Source organism: Girardinichthys multiradiatus, chromosome 24, assembly GCF_021462225.1.
Source record: "Girardinichthys multiradiatus isolate DD_20200921_A chromosome 24, DD_fGirMul_XY1, whole genome shotgun sequence".
In the NCBI taxonomy this organism is placed as follows: Eukaryota; Metazoa; Chordata; class Actinopteri; order Cyprinodontiformes; family Goodeidae; genus Girardinichthys; species Girardinichthys multiradiatus.
The window spans coordinates 22,452,780-22,475,394 of NC_061816.1; the positions used below are offsets into that span (position 1 = coordinate 22,452,780).

At 41.8% G+C, this 22,615-nt stretch overlaps 1 long non-coding RNA gene across 2 annotated transcripts; it reads right to left on the minus strand.

The window, feature by feature from the left end:
* Nucleotides 1-986: 986 nt before the first annotated feature.
* On the minus strand, nucleotides 987-20,570 carry LOC124861352. Of its 2 annotated transcripts, none has more exons than XR_007036606.1 (4): nucleotides 20,310-20,570; nucleotides 19,772-20,187; nucleotides 1,226-1,430; nucleotides 987-1,143 (listed from the first exon to the last, which is right to left on the minus strand). It is a non-coding gene; the product is annotated as an uncharacterized LOC124861352 (long non-coding RNA). The 2 variants fall into 2 exon arrangements; XR_007036605.1 differs by having other exon boundaries at nucleotides 1,226-1,461.
* Between the last annotated feature and the right edge of the window lie 2,045 nt (nucleotides 20,571-22,615).

Genomic DNA, 22,615 nt, shown 5'->3' on the forward strand with positions numbered 1-22,615 from the left:
ATTTTTACGTTTCCTGATGACATCTGGTCGAGGGTCTCCATCAATTTGGCACCTCAGGCTTGCATCTGTTGTGCCACGACAGGGCCTAACCCAAAACACGAGGTGCACCACCAAGAATATTCATGATAATGTCAACTGTTGTCCAGCTTGAATGAAGAGCTGTCTTTTTCCCATGTTTTCCCAAAGTTAGCTTCTTATCTTTGGTGAGCAGTTGTTAGATAAAGATTCGGTTCGATTTATTGATTAGTCCCTGACCAATCAATAGCTACAACTCTTTTGAATATTTAATCCTTAGTTTTCCTCATCCAAATTGCAAAGCACTAAAACCACTTCTGTTTGTTGTTTTGTACCATCCACCGGGCCCTTATTCAGATCAGTTCTCAGACTTCATATGTGATTTAGTGTTAAATACCGATAAGGTCATTATAGAGGGGGGTTTTAACATTCATGTTGACACTGAAATTAATAGCCTAAATATACCCTTTAATGCTATCTTAGACTCAATTGGCTTTGCTCAAAGCATCTGCAAACCTACCCACCTTTGTCTTATTTAGGTTTAGGTTTAGGTTTACCTTTCCACCATGCACAGGTAGAAGAATGGTAAGGGATGGAAAAAAAAATCTCTCGCAAGTTGCAAAGATAGTGGTATTGTGATGCCATTAAGTCAATTAGACATCATCTGCACACTAATTAGTTGTTTGAGAGGCATGCTTGTCTTATTTTTACAAATGTAAACATGGAGCTTGCTGAACTTTAACCATATTCTTAAAGTTGAACAGAAACCATATCCTTTGGTCGGATGGGATGGGATAAGACTGAAATTTTCACCATCAAAGACTCCAAGTGGGTCTGGCTTGAAAGAAAGGACAAAAATGTGGAAAAGCACCACATGCACAGTGTTAAGTAGAGTGGAGGATCCATAGATTTGCACAAATCAAACGTTGGATTTCAAAATAATTCAATGCGAAGTTATGTTGGACTGATAAGATAATTTTATTTGAAATTGTCATAATGATGGTTTATTGACTCTGAGTATGGGCAAACAGTTTTGGAGGCAGAACAGCAGATTAAACAGTTTATTTGAAACACAGCACAAGTGAGACAAAACACCTTCTGGGTCTGCCAAAGAGATCTGGATAGGCACTGAGGAGGAGAGGATAGAGGGTATTGTTTGTTCTAGAGAAGATATTGAGAGTTGTGCAGGACAGAAGTGAGATCTGCTTACTGTTGATGATGGATGATGCTTGTAGGAGGAGAAACGTTTTCCCACGGAAGCTGGGTTACGCAGGAGGGTTGGCACAGAGTACTGTCTCTCTCACTTTGTAATCTTCTGAGTGGAAGCGCTTCAGCTAAGCATGTGGTGTTGGAAGGTGGACAGGCAGGTGAGCAATGGTTTGGTGTTTCCAAGTAGTGATCTCTGAGTCGCAAGGCTGGAGACAGTAGAGGAAAGGAGACCCATGGCTGGAGCGGTAGTAGATAAACCTTATGTCAATGGTCAGTTGTTCAGGGACCAGGAGATCATTCCATGGCTTTTTGGAGCAACAGCAGGTTATTCTAACACTGGTTAGATAAGAGGTTAGATAACTGGCAAATGTAATCTAATACAATGCACAGCTCAGTATGATGTTTACATTGTGTGATGTGGGCGGGGCCAAGGCTGGGCTTTTGGGTATGTGTTCCTTTTTGTCTCCTCTCATCTACCTCTCATTTACTCTGCTTAACGCACTCTATGTCACTCTTTTTTCTTTCTGTCACACACAAACTTGCACATTCACACACACACAAATATTTATTAACATAACCTTATATCTCTCACCCCCTCTTATCCCCAGCACCTTCTTAATTTTCTGTCTTTTTCTCTGTCTCTGTCTTTGCTTATGGACTTCATGTCAGGCAACCCACGACACTAACTATGATTTCACTTGGGTCTGCAGTATCTGTTTCTGTGGTGACATGTGCTGTCTAACTTTAGCGACACACGGGCAAAATAAGATTTGTCAAATGGAATGTGAATGGAGGCGGCACCAGAGAGAAAATGTAAAAAAAAATTAATCAGCTTAAAAGACTACAGGCAGACATTGCCTTATTACAAGAGATTCATAACTCTGCCACAGCTGCAGATGATCTTAAATAACCTGAGTTTCCTAATTTGTTTTCTGCCTGCTATAATTCTAGGCAAAGGGGAGTAGCAATCTTAATTCACAGAAGTGTTAACTTTACAGTATTAGACACAATTACAGATCCAGAGGGTAGATTTATAATAATATAAATATCTATACATAACCAAAAGAAATGTATTGTCAGTATATAAGACCCAGTACTTCCTACCAGTTACCATCCCATATCCCTTAATAACATTGATCTCAAAATAATCTGTAAAGCCTTCGCAAAAACACTAGAAAAGGTAACTCCTCTCTTAATACATCCTGACCAAACTGGTTTTATAAAAGGGAGGCATTCATCCACAATTTACGCAGATTACTTAATTTAATAGACTATTCCTACAGTAAAAATATTGAGACCAATATATTATCTCTTGATGCAGAAAAGGGATTTGATAGAGTTAACTGGAAATTCTTGTTTGCAACCTTGACTAAATTTGGCTTTGGAAACTCTTTCATAAATTGGTAAAATATATTATACAGTTCCCCAGCAGCATGTATCAGGACAAATAACCAAACATCTTCCAGCTTCTGTCTTCAGAGGGGCACCAGGCAGGGATGCCCACTTTCCCCCTCATTATTTGTTTTTTTTATTGAACCACTAGTGGCAGCAATCAGGCAAACTAAAGATATTAAAGGCATAAAATGCATGAATATTGAACATAGAATCAGTCTTTATGCAGATGATGTATTACTTGTTCTCCAGCATTCGCAAATCAGATTGATAAATTCGTTTTCAAGAATTTTGGATTATTCCATAAATTGGTTGAAATCGACAGTTCTTCCAATTAATTGTTTTTTTCCACAGTTCCCTTGATACACAACTACAGTTAGGTAATATTACATATTTGGGTATTAATGTTTCTCCTAGATTGGCAGATTTAACAAAACTAAACCACATCCTGCTATTAAAAAGTGGAAGATGATCTCGCTAGATGGAATTCTCTACCTATATCACTCATGGCCAGAGTTGCTTCAATAAAAATGATGGTCTTGCCAAATATCAATTAAGTATTCTCAGTGATTCCAAATAAACCATCATCTGACTGGTTTAGATCTCTGGACTCCTCCGTCACTAAATTTCTTTGGAAAGATAATCCCCCACGTATTAGCTTAAAAACACTACAAACGTCCAAAGAGAAACAAGGATTTGATCTGCCTAACTTTCATCATTACTTGTTAGCCAACAGGCTACAATACATCTCAGAATGGTTTAAATATATTAACCAGTATAGAAACCTTCGGTTGGTTTACATAAGTCTTGAGACAGCCTCTGCCTCAACATCATATCAATCTCTCTGGGCTTCTTTCATTGGCTCCATCGCCTAGTGGGGGTGGGGCACCTTTGGCTTCATCCTGTGGGGCGTTGTGGCAGATGCAGGGGCATGTCTGGGTTTGGGGCATTTGGGGTATCCTCGGGCTGTGGTTGCTGGGGGGTCTGGCGCTGGGGGCTGTGAGTGTTTTTATGTGTACGCAAGAGGGTGGGAATGTGTGATTGTGACTGTGTGTGCCTGTTTTGTGTGTCACGTTGGGTCTTGGACTGCTCCCTCTCCTAGATCAGTTTAGGACCCCCATCAAATGTGGGGCCTATTACCTCCCCATCACACTACCTGCAGGTGGTTGGTGTCTCTGCCTGCTGGTGTACTTGTGGTTCTCGATGTCCAGGGCTGGGTGCTTCTGTGTGTGCCAGCTCACTCCCAGTGGCTGCATCTTGGGGCCTGGACCCCTGGGCTCTGTCGGGCCTCTGCTTGGGGTTGATGTATCCTGGGGGCTCGGGTCTCTGAGTCCATGGCTGGATCTGCTCAGGCATAGATGGCTGCTGACAGGGCCTGTGGGCTCAACGCTGCAGCTCCCTGGGGCTTCTGCACTGTGGCTGCTGGGTGGTTCCCCTGGGAATCTCCCCTGCTCTTCTCTGGGGGAGGGTTGTGGTAGTCCCAGCGATGGTTCTCCTGGGGTTCCTGTGCTCTGGGGGGCCTTTGGATATCTATGGCTCAGATCTCCTCCGTATCTGTCCCAGGTCCAGCGGGGCAGGTCTGTGGCTCCTCACACTCGTTATTGCATATTTTTATGGAGCAACATTGTATACACAAGCGTGCTTACACTCAGACCCACGGGTGTTTAGATTCAGGTGTTACCAGATACACAAATGTTCGATATTGAACTGCATTTACCACTAAATACATTTTGCATTCATAAGTACCGTGCACATTTTGGTAAAAAAGTTAATAGGAATGTTTCTGCAGGTGTAGAAGCAAGCAGGTTGTTATTTTGTATTCTCTTCATCCTTCTTTCTTTCCTCCATTCTTTTCTCCTTCTCTCCTCTTTTTCTTTTGCCCCAACTCTCTCTCTTTCGTGTTTCTTATTTTTTTCCTTTTCATTTGTGTCTCTGTGTATGTAACAATTGGAATAATCCCAAAGCAGTTTCTAATAAAGTTTTTTTTTTTTTTTTTTACAAATATCGAGCAGAGCTTTAAAGTGTTAGCTGTAATGTTCTACTTGTGAAAGTAAATCTGTTGGGCTTTTTCTTGGCACTCAGACAATTCTGAGCGCTACTCTGCCAGACAGGACACGGTAAAAAAAAAAAGAAAAAAAAATCGATTAGAGCTGGTTTAGTAAATGCAGGAGAACTGAAGAACAGGTTTGGGTTTCCACGCTATCAGATATAACGAGCTGACGCCTCCCTCCAGGTTCCTGCTCCTTCTTTGAGTAGGCTCTGAAGGGAAAGTTCCGGGAGGACAGCCAAACCTCTTAATCAGTTGAGTAAGTGGGAGTAGGTATCCTCTTCATATCAGCCTACTTTTTGCTTTGGTGATATGTTCATTGCAGGACAGCTTTGGTTTGGTTCCAAACTTTCTGGCAATGGGAAAGATGTGTTTTTATGGATGGTAAGATGGAGCCAGGGAAAGTGGCGGGGAGAAGCAAATGTCGGTAGGAAAGCTGAGATTTGGCACCAAGAGCAGAGCAAAAATTACTCTGGGATATAAACTGGGGTCCTCTTTTGGCAATAATTTCTGTAGGGATGCGATAAAGCCTGAAAACATGATTGATATAGAGCCCATCAATTTCAAAATCTAAGGCTATGTGGGACAAGGGTTGACTTGGAACAGACAAGGGCTGGAGCAAACCAGCAGGAGGTCTGTATGAGCTCTTGTTTCTTGCACGTGGCACGGGCAGACACATACTCAACAACATCTCTATTTAAGGATGGCCACCAGACATGTAAGCAGAGCAGAGCAATGGTGCGACTAGAACCTGGATGGGCAAATAATCTGGATGAGTGTGCCCACTGCATTACCCTGGACCTGATGCTTGATGGAGCATAAATGCGACCAGGTGGACCACCTCCTGGATCAGGGTTGTCTTTCTGGGCTCTGTGGATTCGGTCCTCCAGATCCCATGATAGGGCTTTAATTATTCAGGATTGGGAATAATGGATGCTTGTTCAAGGCATTCTTAAGATGTAGAAAACTGTCTGGAGAGGGCATCTGGTTCAACATTCTTGGAGCCCGGACGGTGTGTAATGGTAAAATTAAAACAGGAAAAAAATATTGACCAATGTGACTGACAGGGATTGAGACGCTTAGCTGTTTGGATGCAGGTGAAGTTCATGTGATCAGTTCAAATGGTTATGGGTTGAGAAGTTCCTTCCAGCCAGTGCCTCCATTCACCTAGACCCATTGTGATGGCGAGGAGCTCACAATCTCCAACGTTGTAGTTTTGTTCTGCTGGGGAGAAACATTTAGAGTAGAATGCACAGGGGTGGGGCTTACCATCAGGTGGAGAACTTTGGGAGAGCACAGCTCCAACCCCTGTGTCTGAGGCGTCCACCTCCATGATGAACTGAGACCTGGGATCCGGATGAGTAAGTACTGGAGCTGAGGAGAATCTTTCCTTCAGCGTGGTGAAAGCCTCCTCAGCTTCCGGAGACCAGGTGAAGGGTCTCTTTATGGAGGAGAATGCTGTGAAAGGGGATCTGATTGGACTATAATAACGGATGAGGAATTGTAGAAGTCGGCAAACCCAAGAAAACGTTGCAGCTGTTTGCGGTTGATAGGAGTTGGCCAGTGCTGTACAGCTGAGATCTTGCTGGGGTCCAGTTTTACCTGTCAGGATCTGGGTTTTGTTTGCATTTTGTGCTTGTTACATGTGCTCAGTGTTTTTCAGACAGTGTTGGAGTTCACAGGTGTGCTGGGTGACATGTGCGACTTATTCTGCTGATTGCTTTGGGGAGTACTTAAGCAGGAGACTGCCAGCACTTCGATGCCAGTGTTTTGCCCATAGTGGTAACAAGCTCCAGCCAAGCTGTAGATATATGCTTTGTTTTTTCGACCTTGTGTAACTTTGTTTATACTCCTTCGCAGGTTAAGTAAACCTGAACCTTGGGTTTATGCCATCAAATACGGACTAAGAGTTTGGAAACCTTTTCTGGATGAACAAGGCTATCTACGCTCTGAAGATCTCTTTCCTTATCTACTGGCTTCGTTTGGATTTCGCACCTGACCACGCCTATTTAGTAAGCTGTTCTTTTTATTGCATCAAATTACTGCTCTTCAACTTCATTCAGTTCCTTGTTTTCACCAGTTCTCTTCCCTTCTTTCCATTCAGTTGGAGAACCATCCATTTCGTTCCCTAATCATTCTTGTCTTAATAAAATCTTATATTTATTTACTCTGTTCTCCGGAGTGCTTTCTGTATGTGGGTCAGATCTATTACGAAAATGACAGAACACTCTGGCAAACAAGGCCCAGCAGAAGCACTCCGCAGAACTCTTGCTGAACACACAAACCAAATCCATTTTCATCATTCTACTCTCCATTCTCTTTCAGAGCAACAACGTCAGAATAACCAACCACTTGTGCAGATTACTTCCATGTTACAACAAACCTTAGGTACACAGTCCACCACACCCGTAGATGGCGCTATAGCATTACCAGAATCCCAACAGCTACCTCTTTCTCGTGACGTCACTTCGCCTAATCCTGAACGGTTTTCTGGGGAGGTGGGCAATTGTGGGGGATTTTTGCTCCAGTGCTCCCTGGTTTTCAACCGATCCCCCCGTTCCTTTCCTCATGATGATGCAAAGATTTCTTATGTTATTGGATTATTGACAGGCAAGGCTTTGCAATGGGCTGAGGCCTGGTTTCTTGATTGTAAAGGATTTGGTTGTACTTTTGAAGATTTTGTTAAGGAGTTTAAGGAGACTTTTTCCCTCTTGTTAGACAAGTCTAATGCTGGCCGACAGTTAAGGGCCTTAAAACAATGTAATAGACCTATTAATGAGTTTTCTATCGAATTTCGTACGTTAGCAGCCACCTCGGGCTGGAACAATGAGGCTTTGAAAACAACATTTTTGCACGCATTAGATGATTCACTAAAAGATGAATTGGCCATTATAGATGAGCCCTCTACCTTGGATGAAGTTATTTCCTTAGCTACCAGAGTTGACAACAGAATCAGAGAGAGAAGGAGATCCAGAGTAGAAAGGTCCCACTACAAACCTCAGCTAAAGAGTAATTTTCCATCCTATGTTTCAAATCCATCTCGGCAAACCTTTCCTGAACTTGAACCCATGCTGGTGGGTCGTACTCGTCTTTCTCTAGAAGAGAGACAGAGACGTAGATTATCCAAGCAGTGTTTTTACTGTTCTTCATTTTGTGGTAAATTGTCCTGTCTGCCCTGGGCCAGTAAAAGACAGGGTCCACTGGCTTTGAAGGGGGGGTTGGTGGACCAAAGTCAGATCTGTAAAGCCCCCAGATTTAGTTTACCTGCTACTATCATAGTGAACCAGCATACCATGACCTTATCGCCATAGATTCTGGCTGCGAACAGAATTTAATTGACTCTGAGTTGGTAAAGTAGGCAGGTATCGAAGTCGAATTACTTGATTCCCCACATTCTGTTCTAGCTCTAGATGGTAAGAAGTTGCAGCAAATAACTCACCAAACAAGACCCATAGAACTTTTATTGTCAGGCAATCATAGAGAGAAGACTTCATTTTTTGTGTTTCCTGTATCCCAAGGCTCATTAGTGTTAGGTTTCCCCTGGTTGCAAGAGCATAATCCGCACTTAGACTGGTCTATGTGTCGTATTGAGTCCTGGTCCACAAATTGTCACTCATCTTGCCTCCAATCTACTTTTCCCCCTAGTCAACCTCAACAGGCTAAGAAGGAAGACGAGGTAATTGACCTTACTCTTGAATATCATGATCTTAAGGGAGTCTTTAGTAAAAATAAGGCCCTGTCCCTACCACCTCATAGACCCTATGATTGTGTGATCAACCTTCTTCCCGGTGCCCCTCTACCCATTAGCAGATTTTACAATATCTCCCTTCCAGAGCAAAAATCTATGAAAAACTATAATATTGACTCCTTGTCTGCAGGGATTATTCGGCCCTCATCTTCACCACTGGGGGCAGGTTTTTTCTTTGTAGGGAAGAAGGATGGTTCCTTACGTCCTTGTATTGATTATAAGGGTTTAAATCAAATCACCGTTAAGAATAAATACCCACTTCCTCTCCTCACCTCTGCCTTCGAACCGGTTTATGGTGCCACTATCTTTTCCAAGTTAGATCTTCGTAATGCTGACCATCTGGTCAGGATCCGCCAAGGGGATGAGTGGAAGACGGCTTTCAAGACACCATTAGGTCATTTTGAATACTTGGTTATGCCCTTTGGACTATGTAATGCCCCTGCTGTGTTCCAGGCTTTAGTCAACGACGTGCTCAGAGACTTTTTGAACATTTTTGTTTTCGTATACTTGGACGATATATTGATCTATTCGAAGGACATTCAGGAGCACCGCAGACACGTTCGCCAAGTACTGCAGCGTCTGTTGGAGAACCGCTTGTTTGTCAAGGCCAAGAAGTGTGAGTTCCATCAGTTTTCCGTCACATTTCTGGGTTACATCCTTGAGGGTGGACAGGTACGCTCTGATCCAGTGAAAATTAAGGCAGTACTGGAATGGCCGGTGCCTGACTCCCGTAAATCATTACAGCGTTTTTTGGGTTTCGCAAACTTTTACAGACGTTTCATTAAAGACTATAGTCTCATTGCTGCACCTCTGACTGCACTAACTTCCTCTAAGTGCTCTTTTTTCTGGCCATCTGAAGCTGAAACAGCCTTTCAAACCCTCAAGGAGAGGTTCTCTCAAGCCCCCCTCTTAGTCCATCCGGATTCCTCAAGACAATTCATCCTGGAGGTCGACGCCTCAGACATTGGAGTCGGAGTGGTGTTGTCTCAGAACTCAGAGGATGGGAGGCTTCATCCTTCTGCCTTTTTTTCCCCGCAGGTTCAACAACACAGAGAGGAACTACAACGTGGGGGACAGAGAATTGCTGGGCGTCAAACTGGCTCTTGAAGAGTGGCGCCACTGGCTTGAGGGGGCTGGGCATCCCATTCAAGTCTGGACTGATCATAAGAACCTGGCCTACCTACAGTCTGCAAGAAGGCTTAACCCACGTCAGTCCCGGTGGTCTTTATTTTTCTCCCGTTTTGACTTATGCATCTCTTTCAGACCCGGGCCTAAGAATACTAAGCCGGATGCCCTCTCCTGACAGTTTGCCACTGACGATTCCGTGAAGGAACCTGCTCCTATCTTGCCACCCACTTGGACAATTGGAGCACTCAGGTGGGAGATGGAAGACACTGTTCTTAGGGCCCAACAACAAGAACCTGGTCCTGGCAATGGACCACCAAACTGCATCTATGTCCCATCGAAGGTACGCTCCCGACTAATCAATTGGTTGCACACTGCAAAATTTCTTCCTATCCTGGTGTTAGTCGGACTATTGTTCTAGTTCAAAGGAGGTTTAGGTGGCCTTCATTACATAAAGATGTGAAGGAGTTTGTTCAGGCTTGTGCAATTTGTGCCAGAAATAAGTCCAGTAACCAGTCACCCGCATGTCTTCTACAACCCCTCAGCATCCCAAAATCGACCCTGGTCTCACATAGCATTGGATTTTGTTACTGGACTTCCCCTTTTTTCAGGTATGACGTCAGTTCTCTCAATTGTGGACCGTTTTTCTAAGGCTTGCCATCTCATTCCCCTCAGGAAACTTCTGTCAGCTCTACAGACAGCCAAACTACTCACTAAACATGTGTTTCATCTTCATGGTATCCCTCAAGACATTTTATCTGACCGTGGCCCACAATTAATCTCGCAGGTTTGGAAACAGTTTTGTTTAACCCTAGGAGCTAAGGTTTCTTTGACCTCAGGTTATCACCCTCAGTCTAATGGCCAAACCGAAAGACTAAATCAGCAGCTGGAGTCCACCTTACGATGCTCATACCTACCTTGGGTGGAGTACGCATTAAATTCACATGTTTCTTCAGCTACTGGACGTTCAACTTTTGAAACTTCCCTTGGATATCAGCCACCCCTGTTTGCTGCCAACGAAAAGGATATTACGGTTTCTTCAGTCCACCAACATGTTTGCCGCTGCAAATCTATCTGGACCTCCACCATTCGGACCTTGAACCACGCTTCTGATCAAAATAAACGTTTTGCTGATCAGAATCGTAGACCTGCACCTGAATACCAGCCTGGACAAAGGGTATGGTTGTCAGCATGTGATATACCCCTTAAATCCATGTCTAGGAAGCTTTCGCCTCGTTTCATCGGTCCCTACGAGATTGAGACTGTGATTAGTCCCTCTGCTGTTCGCCTTCGGTTACCTGCTAGTTTTCGCATTCATCCTAGATTCCACGTGTCTCAGATCAAGCCGGTGGTCTCCAGTGACTCAGGGTTCAGTGATCACCCATCCAAGGCAGTGACTTTAATAGGTGATGTGAGATCTTGAACAGATATATTATATTTTTGAACAAAATTTGGGTTGATAAGGTTCTGCTCAGACCCCGAATCTAGCAGAGCCATAACAGGAATCTGTTCCTGGTTAAAACAGATGGTGGACTTGAGAAGAAAACGGGGATGCTTGCTTTGATGGTTAGCGCCCGCCAGCACCCCCAAAACTACTAGCAGGCCGGACCTTTTGGGCATACAGGGCAATTTAGGCGAAAATGACCCGAATCACCGCAGTAGAGACACTGACCGGCGTTTAAATGCGTCTTTCTTTGGGTGACAATCGGACTCTACCTATTAGCATAGGCTCAGGAGTCTGAGGGATTTCGGCTCTCTGAGAGTTGGAGTGTGATGACGTCACAGGAGGTAAATCTGTAAACTATCTAGAAGCTAGGCTATTTTGGGTCTTCTTTTCCCTGGCTCTCTCCCTCAAGCGGTTGTCAATGTGGATGGATACATTTATTAGATCCTCTAAGGTATTAGTTTCATCCTGGCAGGCCAATTCATCCTTCAGTTTATCATTTAGCGAATTTAGGAAGTCTCTTTTAAGAGCCAATGAGTTCCAGCCTGACTGTATGAATACACAACAATTTTGTTATATAAAGAAAGGAAAAAAGAAAACCCGGTTTTAATAGTGCAAATATCCTTATTTTGTTTCCAGCAGAGTAGCTGACTACTCTGGCTGTAAGGTGTACACTGTGTTCATCAGAGAGACAGCGTGGGGGAGGAAAATGTCTTTGTGGCGGCTGATTTGTGCCATCTGCTCTCTGTAGCACCGCCCTGTAGGTTAAAGTCTAAACAGCCTGTGACCATAATGTGTTGGGTCTGCAGAGATGCCTTATTTTCTGACCCTAGACCTGTGCAAGTCCTGGATGGAGAGAAGGTGAGCCCTGATGACTCTTTGTGCAGACCTAGTTGTTTGTTGCAGTCTGGACCTGTCCGGTTTTGTGAATAAGCCAAACCACACAGTGATGGACGAAGACAGGACAGGCTGAATAATGGCAGTATAGAAGATTGTAGCGGTACTTGAGTTGCCGCAGGAAGTAAGGTCCCTGCTGGGCCTTCTTCTGAACAGTGTCTATGTGTGAGGACCATTTAAGGTTCAGAGAAAACATGTTTCCTAGGAACTGGAAGTGAACCACAGAGGAGACAGTGTTGTGGAGGAGGGTGAGGAGAGGCAGTGAGGGGGAGTTCTTCGAATGTCCACTGTCATTTCCACAGTCTTGAGCGAGTTAAGCTCCAGGTGGTTATGACTGCACAAGTGGACCAGACAATCCACCTTCTGTCTGTATGCAGACTCATCATTGTCCTGGATCAGACCAATAACAGTGTTGCCATCTGCAAACTTCAGGAGTTTTACAGTTGGGTCCGCTGAGGTACCATCAATTGTGTACAAAGAGAAGAGGAACGAGGAAAGAACACATCCCTGGGGGTTGCTGATGGTTCTTGTGTGGGAGAAGATGCTCCCCAGCCTCACCCGCTGCTGTTGGTCAGCCAGGAAGCTGGTGATCCACTGACAGGTAGAGACTGGCACTGTGAGCTGGGTTAGCTTCTGGTGGAGGATGTCTGGGTTGATGGTGTTGAAGACCACAAATAGGATCCTGCCGTACATCCTGGGTGGTCGAGGTGTTGGGGGATGAAGTGTAGCCCAAACTGACTGCATCATCTACCGACATGTTGGTCGGGTAAGCAAACTGCAGGGGGTCCAGCAGGAGGCCGGTGATGACCTTCAGATGCTTCAATACCAGTCGCTCAAAGTGTTTCATGACCACAGATGTCAGGGTGACAGGTCTGTAGTCATTTAATTCTGTGATGTTTCTTGGGGACCAGATTGATAGTGGAGCATTTGAAGCAGGAGGGAACGTCTCACAGCTCTAAAGACTTGTTGAAGATCTGAGTGAAGATGGAGGCCACTTGTATCACGAGCTTGGCAGCCGCATGATGAGAGGAAGACTTTTCTTTAATTAAAGGTCTCCAAAACGTAACATAATCCAACAAGTACAAACATGAGTCAAGCCAAAAACTTACATGTGTACATAGTTCTGTAACGTAGCAAAACTGAGCATAAACAAGGGTAGTGAACGAGGAATAGTGACGGAGGAACCAGCGGGGAACAAAAAACACAGACCAACTAATATACAGGGAGAAAACAAAGGCAGGTAATCACAGGAACTTAGAACAGGTGTGGCAAGGAGACATGGAGGCATAAGGGACAGGTGGAACTAATTAGCACTAAAGGAAACCATAGACCTAAGAACGGTTAATACAAAAACACAAACCAAGTCCAAGGATGTCATACCATGACAACTTGGTCAGTGCAGTTTTTCAGGCATGAGGTTGAAATGTTGGTGCCTTGCGTAAGCAAGACTACAAAATGTGTGATAATTAAACCTAAGAAACTGAGATAAAGTGGAGATAAATGTACACTCACTCAAAATATTTTAAAAAGTAAAATGTTCGGCTTTTTTTTTGGCTTCCCGACCCTCTTAGATTAATGTGTGAAACTGAATCGGAAACACCTTTGTTTTTTACAAACAAAATGAAGGTGTCTTAGATCCAATACTGTGCTTGAAAGCATCTGTATTAAGTGTTGGATAATCCAGCATTATGGATTTCAAAATATACCTGATCTAAATGACTCCAGATAGCTGAAAAAGCTGTAGAACCACACTGCCACAATGGAATCCAATTTACGCATTCTGTTGTTTCATTTGTGGGACTTGAAGTAAATGTTTTGTACTAAAATGTCTCAAAGCTTATAAACACTCTCCAAAAAAGTTTGATGTCTGACTTCACAAAAGTATTGGGTTTAAAATGGAAAATTCCTGGTAATCCTGTATCTATATTACCAGTAGGAATATCCAGCATTGCAGATACAATTAAAAGTTTCACAAAGGCAACCACCCCTACCTTCAAAGTCAAAACCAGTGCAAAACAGTCCACTTGCAAGCTAAGAGCCTATGATGTATAAGTAAACTACAAGTTAAGCATTATTTTGTCCTTATTCCTGCAGAAAAAACAATGAACCTGTTTATCTTTCTTGGTAGTTAACTACATCTCTAGGTAACAAAGATTGTTGATAAGTCTGTAGTTATGGCTATTCTCTCTACGTTGCATAAGAAGCTACACTTCAGTGTCTATCTAATGGTCTCATTCAATAGTTTTCCAGGCTTTTTAAAAATGTTTTAAATGTTGCTGTTTTTTTGCAAATTTTCAGTCCAGTACCGGATTATTTTCCGACTAGATGATCAACTAAAGGATGAAGCATCTCTCAAGTCATGTGTCAGGTCTGTCCTAGACTTTTTTCCAGTTTCCTGATTATGATTGTCAGATACTGTTCATCTCCTGTATATAGCTTTAAGTCTTTAAGAAACTTGTCTGCTTGTTTTTGTGGTCAGTTACAGAAATCCAAAGTAAGTGGGTTCAAAAGCAACCAAAAAGTAGTGAGCCATGTTTACCTCTCCAGTGTATGTCAAGAACAAATGAGTTCAGAAAGTTGTTTTTCTTTTGATGCAAGTCATCTTTCCATCTATTTCCACTGCAAATATCAGTTCTTATGCAGTTCCCAATCGTCTTCCTGCCTACATTCTAAGACAAAAGCTCTTTGAGCTATCGCTTCAAGAGTGTTTCAAACAGCAAAGCCCATACTACCCACAGGAAACTGTCAACAGAGATCTCCGACCTTCAGTACAGGTCACATAACTTCCCCCTGGAAACATCCATTTAATCTAATTGGAATGCCATCTTAAAAAAGAAAGAAAGTAAAGTAATGCTGAGGAGAAAATAATGTGTTTTTTTTATATTTTGTTTAAAACGTCTCCCTGCCACCAGCTGCTCCACATTTCACCTGATTGACTCTTGTAGTTCATTGGTCATTTCTCCACCCTCCCTCTGTATTTAAGTGCTCTGGTTTTCATTGTTTGCATCTGGATCCTAAAATTGGTTTACCTGCTCCAACCACATGAGGTAAATAGATTTTTCAAAAACCCTATAACACCGGGGATAAATATGCCGGGATATTTTGAAGCTCTGAAGTGACAGTTTAAAATCTATACCCCAGCAGAACCACCTAGGTGTATGTTATGTATAAACCTGCCCATCCCACCTGGTTTTGCTTAAACACTTCTGCCCAGAAGGAAATTGAATTGCAAAGGAGAGATGGGTAAAGCTTGTTTGCAAACTTTAGTTTGCCATTGTTTCCATGGTTAGTTTTTGCTAATTGCCCCAGTAGAGGAAATATTGAGCTTTCAAATACTTGTTTTGTGTTTTATTTGGGAAAATTTCACAAAAAGGCACTGGGTCCGTTTTTAGATACACAATACAAAATGTGCAAAACTGTACTTGAAATGATCATCAATAAGCGTTCTTTTAGTGAAGATATAAATAAAACCCTAAGGAGAGTAATATGACTTATGGTCTTTTCCTATATGCTCCATTAGATGGAGCTAAAGGTTTACCTTTGCTGAATGACTAAACCAAAGACAAAATGAGCTAGAGTGTTTGACCTCAAAGCTTACTAACTCTGACCCTTGATATCACTGAGGCGAAGGAGAATGTAGGATCTGGCAGCATGTATCAGTTAAACATTACAGCCAATACAATTAAATACTGATGAATAACCTTAAAATATTCCACATTTAATTTTGAAAAATCAATTTATGCAAGATCTATCGAAATTTGTTGTATTCCCAAAGACCTCAATCATTTGGCTCAAGAAACTTTTTCACAACTCAAGATAATCAATCAGTTTTATTGCTAAAGTGAAATCCATGGTATCGTTCCCTCTGATCTAACTTGTAAAACTGTAGTCCAAGGACGAAGCCCCTGAGACTAGAAATACCATGTTCTGCAGTACGTACATGCTCAGTGACCCCTGCCCTCCCTGTTATAAAAGAGAACAGTGATTGTGTTGCGAGAATCAACAAGGAGGGGGGTCATGAAAAGCTCGATAGAAGGACACAGAGGGTGGAAAGAACAAGCACTTTTTTGTCGGGTGACCCCTGACATTTTAGCTCCACCCACTTTTACATGTAACCTGCAAGCATGCTGCGAGAACAATGGATTTTGGAAAAGACAGGAGGAGGTCTTTCTTTTTTCAATATAAACATCTGTGTGGATACGTGTGAGACACAGCATGGAGTGCATGCATTGTTATTTTTCTCCTAAAAGTAATTTTATCTCTGATTCACCTTTTTTCCCAGATTAAATTTTACACTGAGATGTTCACATCCTTTCTGTATTAGAAAAGCAGGGGGCTCTTTCCTTTTTTTCCAATAAATAGTTTTTACAAAATTCCTTGACTGGGACTTTTAATTTTTGGGATATTCCATGTGTGGCCTTTCCTGAGCTTCAGCAGCTCAGTTAACTAAGGTGATCAAAAACAGTAACAGTAAAATCAAATCCTCCAAGTTTTCTCATATAGATGTTATGTGTTGTTTGTAGTGTTTATTGTGTTGGCATATTTTTTTAGGTTTGTTTTGTAATCTGGCTAATAGTTTGATTAGTGGAAAATTTCATACTGCAAAAAGTAGTCACACCTGTTGAACATTTTTAAGTTTTGTCACATAACTTTAACATAAAGAACCCAGACTTCTGCCGATCTGCTGCATTATGATTCAACAAAACCTGGCTCGGTGATGAGCTCTCAGGAAAAAACAGATATCTGGCGGACCTTATAACAGGCGTGAAGAAAAACAAACATCCAGACTCTCTTCTCCTCGTTTTTGGGGATTTCAACAGGGCACATCTTTCAAATGAACTACCTAGATACAGACATCATGTTAATTACCTGACCAAAGACAAAAACACACTGGACCACTGTTACAAAGCTTTAAAAGATGCATACAGTGACGTCCCTCATGCAGGGTTAGCACTCCCTAACTACTGCTTGCTCCACATCATTCCAATTTACAGGCAGACACTGAGGACCTCTGAGCTTGTGGTTCGGACTGTTAAAAAATGGACTTAGGAATCAAAGCTGATGCTACAGAACTGCTTTAGCGGCACAGATTGGACTGTTTTTGAAGCCTCAGCCTCTGATCTCAGCCATACATCAGCTTCTGTGGGGACATATGTGTGCAGATTACTACATTTTGCACTTTCAACAATAAGCCATGGTTTTCTTCACATCTGAGGCAGCTGGGTTAGACCAAAGATGTAGCTTTCCACAGTGGAGACCAGGCCCTGTATAAGCAGACTATAAAAAAACTGACAAAGAAGAACAAATTGGCAAAAAGACGTTAGTGAGAAAATAAAAAACAGCTTGTCAGCCAACGACACTACTTCCGTGTGGAACAGCCTACAGTCCATCTCTAACTACAGGAGCCCCACCCCCTATGCTGTGATGACACCCTGCATGGCAGAGGAACTGAACCCCTTCTTTTGTAGGTTTGATTGCCAGCCATTCACTCCCACACAAAGGGTCTACCTACATCCCCCACCAAGAACTCCCTGCAGTTTGCTTACTGGGCAAACAGGTCAGCAGAAGATGCGGTAAACTTAGGTCTACACTTTATCCTGCACTACCTTAACCACTCAAGTTAGGGTGTGTACAAACCTGGTAGGTGGGTGGAACCAACCTCTGATAGGAATATGGGTGGGCCGTGGGCGGTCCCACAGTTCATTCCTTCCAACCCATCTTATTGCACCTTAGACTGCCGAACTGTTAACATCTACTTACCTCAGAAACACGTGGCTTTTTGACTCTCCTGAAATCTAAAGGTCTTAATAAATCTAGGGTTAGGAAACATTATTTTAAACATGAATTATTTTGTCATGCAAGATATGCATGACAAACACTCATTCATTCCAACAAAACAAAGACAAACCATCTCAGGCAGACACAGAAATGGCCAAAATTTCATCTTTGATCAAATTATAAGTATCAAAGTTACTGAATATTTTAATGGCATCACATAAACTAAGTGATTTGGCAAAGCTTCAGGAATTTAAAAAAAGTATTTTCAAAAATATGTTTTCTCAGCAACATCTCTGAGAAAATAGGCCATCTCTGCAGACCCCACACATTCTGGTCACAGGCTGTTTAGACTTTAAACTTCAGGGTACTACAGAGAGCAGATGGCACAAACCAGCCGCCACAAAGACAGTTTCCTCCCCAAGGCTGTCTCTAAGATGAACACAGTGAACACCTTACAGCCAGAGTAGTCAGCTAGTCTGCTGGAAACAAAATAAGTATATTTGCACTATTAAAACCGGGCTTTCTTTTTTCCATGCTTTGATGATTCTCACGATCCTGTCTAGAGATAGGTGCATATAATTCAAAGAGATCTCAAATAATTTGGAAGCACAGCAACAGTCTTTTCCTACATGACTCCACATTGACTGCTGCTGAAACTCTTTGCCGATTCTTAAACATTGTAATGACAGCAATTAGAAGCCTCAGAGTTGCTGCTGTAATTTTCTTTTTGTAAGTTTTAATTTAATTACAGTTTTATTTAGGAATTTATCTGCTCAGGTTAAATGCAGATAATTATTTTAAGCCAGTGTTGACATTTAATGGCATAAACAACCACTAAGACAAAACAAAACTCCTGTGTTAAACTTAACCAGAAATTAAACAATCGAGTTTAATCCCCTACTAGATTTTATTTCAGCATAGTGCTTCAAACAGAAACAGGTGAAATGTTCTTTAAATCAGGGATATTTAGGTTTTAAGATCTAGGGGAGAAAATTATCCCTAGGACCCCTCTTTTATAATTCAAATGGTGATAAATGTTCCATTATTTTATTTCTTAGTATTTTGTTCATGATCCTTTATACTAATTAGAAATTCTTTTTTTGACGTTTTTTTAACCTTTAATGCCAAAAAAATAAACATTTATCTGAACAATTTAAAACTCATCCAAGTTGTCATGAAATCAAACATTTCTCCCTGGGGAGGAGGCTGGAGTTTGGGCCGCTCTTTGTCTCTTGTGTTAAAAGAGGGGCCATTATTTGTCCCTGAAATAAAGGACTTTATGCCCCATATTGCATTGTATTTTCTAAGATTTTAATTCCTGAACCCTAATTACTTCTGCCATCTGCCAAAACAACCTTCAGCTCCAGTCTGTGTTCCCCAAAGTATAAACCCAATTTTGAGTATTAATGCAATTCAAAGCCACAACCCATCAATGGCTTAGATCCACAATCTAAGGCCCACAGACCTCTGACATCCGGGGACCACAGGTTGAGGACCATTGCTTTGAACAATGATACCAGTTTTCTGCAGAGATGGAAAAATCAATAAAATACCTTTAATATGTCCAGATTTTAGAGTGTATTATTTGTGCTTTGGACAATGAGATTTAGGGTTGGCAATCACTAGTTCACAGCTCTAAATTAGCCTCACGTTATATTTGCTTTTACCCCGGTTCATAAGGAGCTTCAGACAACATTATAATAAAAACACAGATCTGTTTTAGATGAAAGTGCACAACTCTGACAACAGAAAATAATGTTTGAAATGCAATGGATTTTAAAAATGCTCCTTCATGGTCTGTCCTGATGCTGACATAGAAACACATGGTTACTGCTGAGTTTTGGAGGTGTGTAAAATTCCTCTGCCTTTTAATAACTTAAAAAAATTTAAATAGTTGACCATAAATCTACCATGATGAGAAAGATAACTCGCTTCTCTAAAATAATTAACTGGAAGGTGTCAAATAAGCATAAGCTATCAGCCTTTTGGAAGGGAATTTCTAACTAACAGTAATAACATTTAAACCTTTGTTACATCTGTCAACAGTTAATAAGCCATCTTTATTTGCAGACAAACAGGAAATATATATACTAATGTGTGTGTGTTTGCCCGTTACCTCCATCAGTTTCTTTCTCCTGAGTTGGATTGTTGTGGCACAACAATCAGTCCAAGGACCCAGGCCCTCCCCAGGCCTGCATGGGACATTTACTGCATGGGACATTTCCTTGTGCACTTTACCTTCCCCAGGAGGGAGACAGAACTTCCCTCCAGCCTTTTTCTCTTCTACTTGCATAAGTGTGCTTTTAAGATGAGTCCAGTGTAATGCTCTTCTGGCTCTGGCAAACAGCACAGGTTTTTACCCATATGAGTTTCGTTGCTGCTGGAGACTCTTGCATTGTTGTCTGCAGCAGCCAGGGAGGCTGTACCTCTCCCTTTCAGGCCATGCGGAAGAAATGCCTCTGGTGTAGTGAAGCTGTGGGGAGGGAGGGTGTCTAACGTCTAGACTCAAAACACAGAGGGAGGACTCAAATCCTGTGTGTGTGTGTGTGTGTGTGTGTGTGTGTGTGTGTGTAAGTGGCAGAAAAAAAGATTTAGTACATGGTTCAGATTTTGCTCAAACAGAATTTTTGTCAGTCAGTCAGTTGTCCACACACCTGTAATTTCCTTTTTCTTCTCTTTTTTTCATTTTCTTTTGTCGCTTCTACAACCGTTTCTAATATTCTAGGGCTGAATGAGCCTCATGTCGGAAAGTCTAATATTTTAACCCATTCATTGATGCACTCCGTGCTTTTTGGTCTCTATCTTCATAAAATTAAAAGTTTCTCCACGGGTAAGAAGTAGTTCCTTACAGCTCTTCTGGCCCATTACGTGTCTGGATAATAGGGAAGGAATATTCCTTGAAAACCTGCAGACGTCTCCACGAGTTAGAGCGTTCTGGTATGTTACTACCTTCCTCCTCATTTGGGGGGTGGGAGGGGGGGTGGCTTTTGCAGGTAACTGCTTCACCCTGCAAACAGCCAGGTCCATTAAGCTGTCGGTCCTAAGGTAGAAACCGAATTATTTTCAAACTTTTAATCTAATTAGCAAGACCTTTTGAACTTTGATAATTTTATATCTTTTATTATTTCGATTTTAGGTCTTTGCTTATATTCTGTGTTAATTTCAACAAACTATTAAGTAAATTAATAATAATAATAATTAAACTATGCTGATTGAGGATCTCACTGTCTCTGGAAAAAAGTTAGCTACTTTTAGGATTCCAGTACTAAGTCTCCAAAAACACCAAGTCAGAAGTCCTCCTTCCCTTTAACAGTAATTGGTTTTAGGCGAGGAAGCTCTTCCCAGGTTGATCAGACCCTTCTTTTGTTAATATGACAAATGTGACTGAAGGACTGAAATTATTCAAGGAATCCTATTCCTGACAGCAAACTGTTATGGCAAAATTTGTATTTACCAAAACAGAGATTGATGATTTACTCAGAATCATCTTTATTACAATCTTGCAAGGGAGAATAATTCTACAGCATCAGACATATTCAGGAGTGCTGTCAAATCATATTAACAAGACAAAGTAAGGAGGCCTCCTTGTAACAGCTTCAGCATCTTTCAAGGTGAATCCCATGAGAACTGGGAGGGACCAAGGTAAAACCTGTTGTTATTCCTTCCAAGACTTGTTGACTATGGAAGTTGAACCTTTCTAAGCGTGACTGAAATCTTATCTCACACTTCAGCTCTGCAGAAGGCTGAGAAGCCATCTGTCCTAGTCCAAACAAAACCATCTGTCCAAAACCTGGCCATAGATCAAGTCTGCAAGACAGGAATATAAAAGGGTTTGAATACTTTTATCAGGTCATGCAGAGTATCAGGTCACAAACCAAGGCACTTTCTAAATTTTCCTCCACGTTGTCTTCCAGGATTATATTGTATTTAACTCCATTCATCTTCCGATCAACTCTAGCTTCCAGCATCCCATCTGAAGAAAAGACCCCCCCCCCCCTACCCCATGATGAAAAGCAAATGGGTTCAAAGAGTATGAAAACTTTTCTTTAGGCACTGTATCTCCTGAACATCTTTTGTGTCAAAATGTGGCCTTTATAGGTGCAAATTCAGATCCATAGCCATAATGCCATGTGCCTTATATTGTTTGAATTCTGTCTATTCTGCCAAAATAAGCTCTGAATCCTTCAGCCATGGACTTTCAACAGCTACAAAAGTAATCTGTGGTAAAAAAAAAAAAAAAACACCTGGCAGCTGATTTGAGCAGCTCATGTTGTAATTTTGGGTTTAAAGTGTTTTTCCCTAGCATATTTTTAGAGATGTATCCAGATCTAAAGGAGTTAGTGTCTAACTTCCACTTCTTGTCCTGATTAACCATTCCTTACCAGCAGAACTCATGCTGAATCAAACCACAATGGGAATGTCTTGGTATCATAAGTTTAGTGTTGGTTGTGTAACGATATGCACAAGATTGCGGGGACTCCGGGCTTTCCAGCAGACTGTTGAACTAACTTTGATTACCACAAGATCGGCATTGGACATTACAGGGTCACTGAAGATGCTGAAGATGCTTCTGGCAGTGGACAGTATTTCTGAATCCCTCCAGTGCTGAAGAATACACTGTGCCTGCTCTTATTTCTAGCTAAAAATATTATGGGCAGCTTTAACCACTTTGTTGAATCAGGCAAAATCAAGATATTAGTTCCCTGGTGTTCCTTTTTTGGACAAGTTTTGGTAGATACATGGACGACAAAATAAAATGCCAGGATATTTGTGAGGCTTGCAAAGTTGGTGTCACCAAACAACCTCAGCTGGTGAAGTAAGCTCAAGCTATTGTTGTAGGTCCTTGATAAAAAGGTGTTTTAAGCTTCACAAAATAAGAGTAATTTCTAGACTTTCTGTTGGTATACTTTTCCTTTAATTAGTTAAAACAAATTACAGACAACTCTTTACATGCAATTAA